This window comes from Felis catus, chromosome A1 (genome assembly GCF_018350175.1).
Source record: "Felis catus isolate Fca126 chromosome A1, F.catus_Fca126_mat1.0, whole genome shotgun sequence".
Classification (NCBI taxonomy): Eukaryota; Metazoa; Chordata; class Mammalia; order Carnivora; family Felidae; genus Felis; species Felis catus.
Window position 1 is genome coordinate 160,622,856 of NC_058368.1, and position 9,794 is coordinate 160,632,649.

General features: G+C 34.2%; 1 pseudogene; it reads left to right on the plus strand.

Moving 5' to 3' along the window:
- Positions 1-7,314: 7,314 nt before the first annotated feature.
- LOC123385030 lies at positions 7,315-9,195 on the plus strand (annotated as a pseudogene).
- Positions 9,196-9,794: the final 599 nt, after the last annotated feature.

Below are 9,794 nucleotides of genomic sequence, written 5' to 3' on the forward strand. Positions count from 1 at the left end.
ACAAATCTTTGTTGAAACTCTTGTTTAAGAGAACATTAGGCAAAAATAATGAAGAAAGTAAATGTGTTTTTCCTGTAAAATTGCTGTTACAATAATAATTAAAGTGGAATTATTATAGGGAAAGTTCAATCTGCCTATAAATATCAAGTGTCTTGTGAAACCATAATTATATACTATTCAGGTATATTTCAAACATAAAGAGGTCTAGTGAGTAAACCCCCAAAGAAGTGTTATTAAAAGGAATAATGTTATCTTTCACGTACTAGAAATCAAAGAGCTGTTTCAAACAAAATAACATATATTCTTCCAGCTTCAAAACAGAATAATAACAAAAAGGATCTCAGACAATTTGTCCAGCAAATATTTTCTTGTGGCTCAGCTGTGTTTGAAGCAGTTGAAAAGCAGTGACTAGTGAAAAGCAAAAAAAATGACCTATTTTAGAGTTACAATTTGTTTTAAATAGTTCTTCAAAACCCATTTTATTTTGTTTAAATTTCTATTTCAGATTGATAAGTCATAATAACTTGTTATTGAAATACCTTAGCATGGAAAATAAGAATGTTTGTTGCTTATTTTCTACATATCATGCCAATTTACCAAAAGAAATGCATCCATGCACACTGTCTGGTCTGATTTACTGAATGTTGATCATTTGTGAAACATAATTGGATCTAAAAGCCAAACAGTCACTGTGTAGGGGCAACTAGATTTAAAAATTGATTACTTAAGAGTAGGTCTTTGGGCAGGAATGTTTATTGAATGCTTCTATCTACAAATGATGATTTATAGGTATATTTATGTTTATTTAAATTTAAAAACATCTGTCTATATCTTCCTTGCATTACCTTTATTGTTGTAAATATAAATCCAAGTCCAAACTAATATTTGTAATATTGATACTTATAATATTTTCTTGCTTTAGAAAGAGGACTTTAGTCTTCCTTTTCATAATTGAAAATGTCAGAGTAAAAAAAGGTGTTGGATTAGGTGTTAGGAAACCTGTGTTTAAGACTAGTTTGTCACAATTTCCTGGGACTCAGTCTGTCTGGGATTTAGTTTTCCTACCTCTGTAACCAAAGAAACGTCCAGTGTTCTCCTATTTTCACTCAAGGTGGAAAGCAAATGCTTGAGGTTATAGTGCTTATATCTTACCCTATTTACCAATGTCAAAACAAAATGTAGAGAATATTTTATTCTTCTTTTCCTTCTTTTTTTCTTTTCTCTAATTGTGTTTCCTTTAAGAAGACGTGAATTTGAGGGGCGCCTGGGTGGTTCAGTCGGTTAAGCATCTGACTTTGGTTCAGGTCATGATTTCAAGGTTCATGAGTTGAAGCCCCATGTCAGTGTCTCTGCTGTCAGCACAGAGCCTACTTTGAATCCTCTGTTTCCTCTGCCTGCTCTCTCTCTCTTTCTCTCAAAATAAATAAATTAACTTAAAAAAAAAAGCACATTTGAATTCACTTGGAAATCTCTAAGTCTCCTTGTCTTATGTGACTTCCAAACAAATAAGTAAAATCTGACTCTAATGCAGGATCACAGAGCTGAGAATTTAAGGAAGCAAAAACAAAAGCAATGTCATCATCCAATGGAGTAAATCTAATCTGTATACTTAGATGTGTCTTGAGCTAATATACCTTTCCCTTAATTCCCAGGCCATTTCTGTATATGATTAATAAACAGTGATAATAATCATTAATGATTGAACTCTATGTTGTGGCACGTATGTTTTATCTCAGTCATAAGAGTCTAAAGAAATTGATTTCTGTCTATTTAACATTGTTGCAATTTAGTCATCTTTATGCAGGATTACAACCTTTCCTAAATTTACTGCATATCACTCTATTTATGTATTTTTTTTCGGTATCATTTGACCACTTCTTAGTTATTTGATTTTTTAAAATTTATACATCGGTTATTTTAAACATAGTTTATTTGATAGTTAAAATTTTCTAGTACATATTAACACAAATTCAAAACTATTGAGGTAAAAAAATGACCATTTATTAACTATGGCGAGTCTTCTGAGATGACTCCTGTGGTACATGTACTGCATTATGGGAAACTCTTTAATGTTCACTTAAAAGACAGTTTCTTGATAATTTCTTTTAGGAGATAAAAATGACATCTCTCACAAGGGATGAGAACTTTAGGTTCTTTCAGCTTTCAGAGATTCCATATTTTATTTTTTAATCATACTGGGGAAAAAACCTTCCCTCACTTCTATAGGTGTGAGATACAGTTGTTGATTTTTTTTCCCCTGATTTGGACATACATTAAAAAGATACGACAGAATGTATTAAGTACTGAAATTTCTAAGTGGAAAAGATGAAATAAACATTGTTTCAAGGAAATGAAAAGGATTTTGCAGTTATGTTGATGAAGCATAGTGAAGAGTGACAGGGAGCATGAGGAGTATTTCATTCATAAAGAGATGGAGTTTAGTTATCAGGGAGGAAAACCACAATAAACCTAAACTCTTTGCAACAGAAAGGGTACTTCCTAAGGAAAGGGCATAGTTAAGACATTAGGCAAAACATAAATAAATAACTAATGCTAAAGAAAAGTTCTTGAACTAGGCTAATAATTCTAACTACTATACCAAATTTCATGTTTTCTGAATTTAGCATTTAATAATATTCTTTTCAATTCAAAGCATCACCTTTAAATATCTAGAGTTTTGTTTTTATATTTCAAATTTATATTATACTTATATTTTAGAAGCAATGATTTTATTTAAATGTTTTTTTAAGAATTGAAATAATACCCTGTCTTCATTAAAAATTTTAATCTCCTATAATTTGACATACCAGACACATTTATTTAGATTTTCTGTAAAAAATAATATATTCAGGTTCACAAATAATTTGAAATATTTGCATGTTAAAGGCAAACTACTATTTTCTTAATATTATTTCCCATATTTATTACCTGTAGTCAAAATTGAAATGTTATCTACTTGTGAAATACATGCAGAAAAATATCACTGAGATGGAAATGATTGACCCCCTCGGCCTTTTTTCTACCTTCTAAGATTCTCTCTCACCATATTTCCTTATTACATGCCTCAGGTCCCTAGAATATTGAAATTTCATTACTCCTCTGCCATGTTCAATTTTTTGAGTTGTACTTTGACAAATATCATTTCCCTCTGCCCCAAAAGACTGACTCCCATTTCTTCGCATATACTCATAGTCATTCTTCCAGAATTAGTTCAAACCTTTGTGAACTGTATCCTACTTGTAAATGCAGAGATTTTTGCTTGTTTTCAATATCTTGTGTTTCCATAAAATTATGTTCATATTCAGAAATGGCAATTATTTTGTGTTGAGATTTTTCTATTTGCATTTCGGGGTCTCTCATTTGTGCAGACTAAGGTAGAGATAGCATCCTATTCATCTTGCATCACCCAGCTGGCACAATTCCTGAATTTTAATCTGCATTCACTAAATGTGTTGAAAGGATGATTAAATAAGTCACACCTATGCAATACTACAGAAAGCAGTCAAGGTTTTACTCACTGAAAACAGAAGTTAGGCAGATGATGCTGACTGAATTTTTCTTTTACACTTGAATATTTGGACACCATAAAGACATTGAATTAGAGGGGAGGAGAAATTACTAGGAGCAATAAAATTTTTTATTTCTTGGACAGATTTATCTTGCAGTAGTGTGGAAAATAGACTAGAAACAAGAAAAGGATTGGCATAAGAAATAAGTGAGAAAGCTATAACAATAATATAATTATGAAAAAATGCTGAAGAAGTAAACTTGAGCAGGAAAATGTAAAATATTTTTGAGGTAGGAAAACAGTATTTAGGGATAACTGGTTATATTCAAATGGCGATAGAGTGGTTTCAGATGGCAAGGTTTATTGTTTGGATGACATTCATAAAAATATGAAGTGAAGGAGAATGAAATGATTTTATCTGTTCTGTTTATAGTTTGGGAGATGAGAGTAAGGGATATAATTACTTAAGTTTTCAACATATTGTCATTGGAGTCCTTATGGACAATTTAGGTAGAGACAGCCAGAAGTGAATACTTTTAACGAATATGTTCTCGATGATTGTCGTTTTAACAAGTGTTAGGTGATATTTCACTGTAGTTTTGATTTACATTTTTCTGATGATTAGTGATGTTGAACATGCTTTCATGTACCTGTGGGATCTTTGGATGTCTTCTCTGAAGAATGTCTATTTAGCTCCTCTGCCCATTTTTAAAATTGGAATTTTTTTTTTTTGATGAAAATATTTTTTTTTCAGGCGCCCCCTATATTTTTATTTTTTATATGAAATTTATTGACAAATTGGTTTCCATACAACACCCAGTGCTCATCCCAAAAGGTGCCCTCCTCAATACCCATCACCCACCCTCTCCTCCCTCCCACCCCCCATCAACCCTCAGTTTGTTCTCAGTTTTTAACAGTCTCTTATGCTTTGGCTCTCTCCCACTCTAACCTGTTTTTTTTTTTTTTTCCTTCCCCTCCCCCATGGGTTCCTGTTAAGTTTCTCAGGATCCACATAAGAGTGAAACCATATGGTATCTGTCTTTCTCTGTATGGCTTATTTCACTTAGCATCACACTCTCCAGTTCCATCCACGTTGCTACAAAAGGCCATATTTCATTTTTTCTCATTGCCATGTAATATTCCATTGTGTATATAAACCACAATTTCTTTATCCATTCATCAGTTGATGGACATTTAGGCTCTTTCCATAATTTGGCTATTGTTGAGAGTGCTGCTATGAACATTGGGGTACAAGTGGCCCTATGCATCAGTACTCCTGTATCCCTTGGGTAAATTCCTAGCAGTGCTATTGCTGGGTCATAGGGTAGGTCTATTTTTAATTTTCTGAGGAACCTCCACACTGCTTTCCAGAGCTGCTGCACCAATTTGCATTCCCACCAACAGTGCAAGAGGGTTCCCGTTTCTCCACATCCTCTCCAGCATCTATACTCCCCTGATTTGTTCATTTTGGCCACTCTGACTGGCGTGAGGTGATACCTGAGTGTGGTTTTGATTTGTATTTCCCTGATAAGGAGCGACGCTGAACATCTTTTCATGTGCCTGTTGGCCATCCGGATGTCTTCTTTAGAGAAGTGTCTATTCATGTTTTCTGCCCATTTCTTCACTGGGTTATTTGTTTTTCGGGTGTGGACTTTGGTGAGCTTTTTATAGATTTTGGATACTAGCCCTTTGTCTGATATGTCATTTGCGAATATCTTTTCCCATTCTGTTGGTTGTCTTTTAGTTTTGTTGGTTGTTTCCTTTGCTGTGCAGAAGCTTTTTATCTTCATAAGGTCCCAGTAATTCACTTTTGCTTTTAATTCCCTTGCCTTTGGGGATGTGTCGAGTAAGAGATTGCTACGGCTGAGGTCAGAGAGGTCTTTTCCTGCTTTCTCCTCTAAGGTTTTGATGGTTTCCTGTCTCACATTTAGGTCCTTTATCCATTTTGAGTTTATTTTTGTGAATGGTGTGAGAGAGTGGTCTAGTTTCAACCTTCTGCATGTTGCTGTCCAGTTCTCCTAGCACCATTTGTTAAAGAGACTGTCTTTTTTCCATTGGATGTTCTTTCCTGCTTTGTCAAAGATGAGTTGGCCATACGTTTGTGGGTCTAGTTCTGGGGTTTCTATTCTATTCCATTGGTCTATTTGTCTGTTTTTGTGCCATGGAATTTTTTTAAAAAGTACAAAATTTTTAATATATTTTAAATGTGATATATGGTTTGAAAATTTTTTTCTTTAGAAATTCTGCAGGTTTCATTTTCATTTTGTTTTGCTGTGAAGAAGCCTTTACATTTAATGTAGTCCATGGGGCTCCTGGGTGGCTCAGCTGGTTAAGCATCTGACTTCAACTCAGGTCATGATCTCAAGGTCCATGAGTTTGAGTCCTGCATCAGGCTCTGTGCTGACTGCTCAGAACCTGGAGCCTGCTTTGGATTCTGTGTCTCCATCTCTCTCTGCCCCTACCCACTCATGCTCTGTCTCAAAATGAATAAAAATTTTTATTTTTTTAAATTTAATATGGTCTCACTTGTCTAATTTTGCTTTTGTTGCCTGTGCTTTTGGTGTTGTATTCATAAAATCATTGGCAGGACTAAAGCTTCTCTATGAAGCTTTTCCATTACATTTTATTTTTGGAATTTTATAGTTTTCAAGTCATATATTAGCCTATAATCCATTTTGAATTTTTTTTTTTTTGTTTTTTTGTATGAGAGAGAGTGAGCGAGCAGGGAGGGCCAGAGAGAGAGAGAGAGAGAGAGAGAGAGAGAGAGAAACCCAAACGGGCTCTGCAGTGATGGTGCAGGGCTTGAACCCATCAACTATGAGATCATGATCTGAGCCAAAATCAAGAGTCCATGCTTAACCAATTGAGCCATTCAGGGGCCTGCTGAGTTGTTTTTTTGTGAATGGTATAAAATAGGGGTCCAGTTTCATTCTTTTGCATGTGGAAAGCTAATTTTTCCAGCACCATTTGTTGAAGAAGGTATCCTTTCCTAATTTGTATTTGTTGCACCCTTGTCAAAGATCAGTTCACCATGTATGCATGGATTTATTTCTGGGTTCTCTATTCTGTTCCATTCCATTCCATTCCATTCCATTCCATTCCATTCCACTCCACTCCACTCCACTCCACTCCACTCCACTCCATTCCATTCCTCCATGTATCTGTTTTTATAGCAGTATTGTACTGTTCTGATTACTATAGTTTTCTAGTATATTTTGAAATGAGAAAGTGTGATGTCTCCAGCTTTGTTTTTCTTTGTCAGGATTGATAGTTATTTATGATCTTCTGTGGTTCCACTTGAATTATAGAATTATTTTTTTCTATTTTTGAAAAAAATACCATTGGTATTTTTAATAGGGATTTTCATTGAATCTATAGATTGCTTTGAGTGGTAAGGACATTTTAACAATATTAACTTGTCCAATCCATACAAACAAGATGATTTTCCATGTGTTTGTCTAGTTTAATTGCTTTGATCAGTGTTTTGTACTGTTTGGTATACAAGTCTTTCACCTTCTTAGTTAAGTTTCTTCCTAAGCATTTTATTCTTTCTGGTGCTACTGTAAATGGGATTGTCTTCCTAATTTCTTATTCAAATAGTTCATTGTTAGTGTATAGAAACACAACTGATTTTTGTATGTTTATTTTGTATCCTGCAACTTTACTAAATTTGTTTATTTGTCCTAACAGTTTTTAGTGGAATCTTTAAGGTTTTCTGTATATAAGATCATGTCATCTACAAACAGGGACAATTTTATTTGTCAAATTTCCTTTCAATTTGAATGCTTTTTATTTATTTTTTTTCTTGCCTAATTACTTTGGCTAGGACTTCCAGTACTTCATTCAGTAGAAATGGTGAGATTGGGCATCCTTGCTTTGTTATCGATTTTAGAGGAAAAGCTTTAAATTTAGCTGTGGGTTTGTCATGTATTGGCTTTATTGCAATGAAGTATGTTTCATTTATGATGCATTTTAAAAATCTAACAGTATATTAAACAGGCAATTGGATACAGGTAAAAATTAAACACTAGGGTAACACATTTTGGAGGTATAAGCAAATATTTAAAGCAATTGGGTGGGCTGAGAAACAATCAGAAAAGAGTAGCAAGGAGGATCCCTTATTATAATGTGGTGGGCTAAATAATTTGAGCTAAACCTTGTTGAGGTCATTTGGAAAAGATGGACAAAAACATTTGTAAAATCTGTTTAAAGTCAGTGAGGAGTAAAGAAGTCAATGAAGAATGATGGGGGCATGAACAAAAGTAAATCAAAATGTAAACTAAATGAAAATGCAAGTACACTAGATCATGAATTTTGAAATACAGATAAAGCAGTACTTAGAGGAAAACCTAAGGCATTAAATGCTACATATTAGAAAAGAAGAAAGGTCTAAAATCAATTACCTCAACTTCCAAATTAAGAAACTAGAAAGTGAAATAAAGTTAAACCTAAAGTAATCAAAGAAAATAATTAAAATGGAAATAAACAAGACAGGAAACTACAAACAAACAAACAAAAAACAATGAAATACTTAACAAACCCGAAAGTAGACTCTTTGAAATTGAAATTATCAATGAAATTAATCAGTCTACAGTATCTGATCAGAATACCAATATCAGAAATGAAACAGGTGACATTGTTAATTCTAATGATATTGAAAGGATAAGAAGGGTATACTGGAAGGAATTTTATGCCAGTAATTTTGACATTGATAAAATAGACAAAGATAAATGGACAAATTCTGACATAAAATTTCATCATTCTGGAAGAAACAGCACTAATAGCTTCATAATGAGTAACTACTAATTTGTAATTAAAAACATTCCTACAATTAAAAATTCCAGGGTAAATTTGCTTTATTGGGAAAGTCTACCTAACATTTAAGAAAAAAGTAATGTGACTTTTCACACAAACTGTTGCAGTAAATTGAAGACAAAGGAATACTTCTCAATTTCTATCATGAGGCCAACATTACCTAATACCCAACTTGATACGGATATTAAGAAAAAAGACAACTAGGGAATAACGTGAGGTTGTCTGTTTCCCCCAACTGGAGCGTAATGGTGCAGGTGTGTGGGTTGGTGAGACAGGATAACAAGAACCGGTGAATCAAAGTTCCACATTTGGAAGCAGTCATGGTTGGGCATGGCCCAGAGATCAATATTATTGACAAGAAATATAGCAAGTGCAGTTGAAAGCAGAGTGTAACAAAGGATATGTCAAGGTAAAGCAGGTAGGGGTCAATCCCACAAGCATGGACTCAGTCATATTTGGGAAGGACCAAGAGATGAAGTTTCAGCCCGCTAGGTTCCCCACATGGTGAAGGAACTTTATTGATATTCTGTAGCATTTGAGGAAGAGGCAGAGAGCCCTGGCCTGGAAACACACAAGAAGAGAAAAAGGTCAGGCAACAACGATTCTATAGAAATTGATGCTGCCCAGGAAGCTGAGTACTGCATAGGACTGGAACCTGGGCGTGACCCTAGCCAATGCCTTATAACCCCAAAGAAGGGGAAAGGAGCATCTGCCAAAAAGGAATGATTGGGTCACTGGAGCCAAGGCTTGGAACTTTATTTTTATGTTTTAATTTTAGAGAGCACCAAGATGTCCTTCATTAAGGAACGGAAAAATAAACTGTGGCACCCCCAGACAACAGAATATTATTAGTGCTAAAAGGAAATGAACTCTCAAGACATGAAAAGACATAGAGGAATCTTAAACGCATATTACTAAGTTAAATAAACCAATTTGAAAGGCTACTGTATAGTTATAACTAGATGACATTCTGTAAAAGTAGTAACTGGAGATAGTACGAAGATCAGAGATTGCCAGAGGTTGGGGAGGGAGGGAGGAATAGGCAGAGCACAGAGGATTTTTTAGTGCACTGAAACTATTATGTTTGATACTTTAATGGTTGGTACATGTAATTATACATTTGTGCAAACTCATAGAATGTGCAAGGCTAAGAGAGAGCCCCGATGAATACTATGGATTTTGGATGATAAAAATGTGTCAATGTTGTTTTATTAATTGTGATAAATGTAACATTCAGGTGTAAGATATTGATAGCAGTAAAGGCTGTGCATGCATGCTTCAATAAGGTAGGCAAGTATAACCTAGAGAACAACATTGCATGAAAGGGAAAATATAAGCTAGTATCTTTCATGTTTCAATTTATTATATTTTATTTTTTTACAGTTTAAAGAAAGGAAATACCTTCTTCAATGGGAAAACTCAATATTGTAAAAATGTCTCTTCACCCCAAATTGATCTATAGATTCAGTAC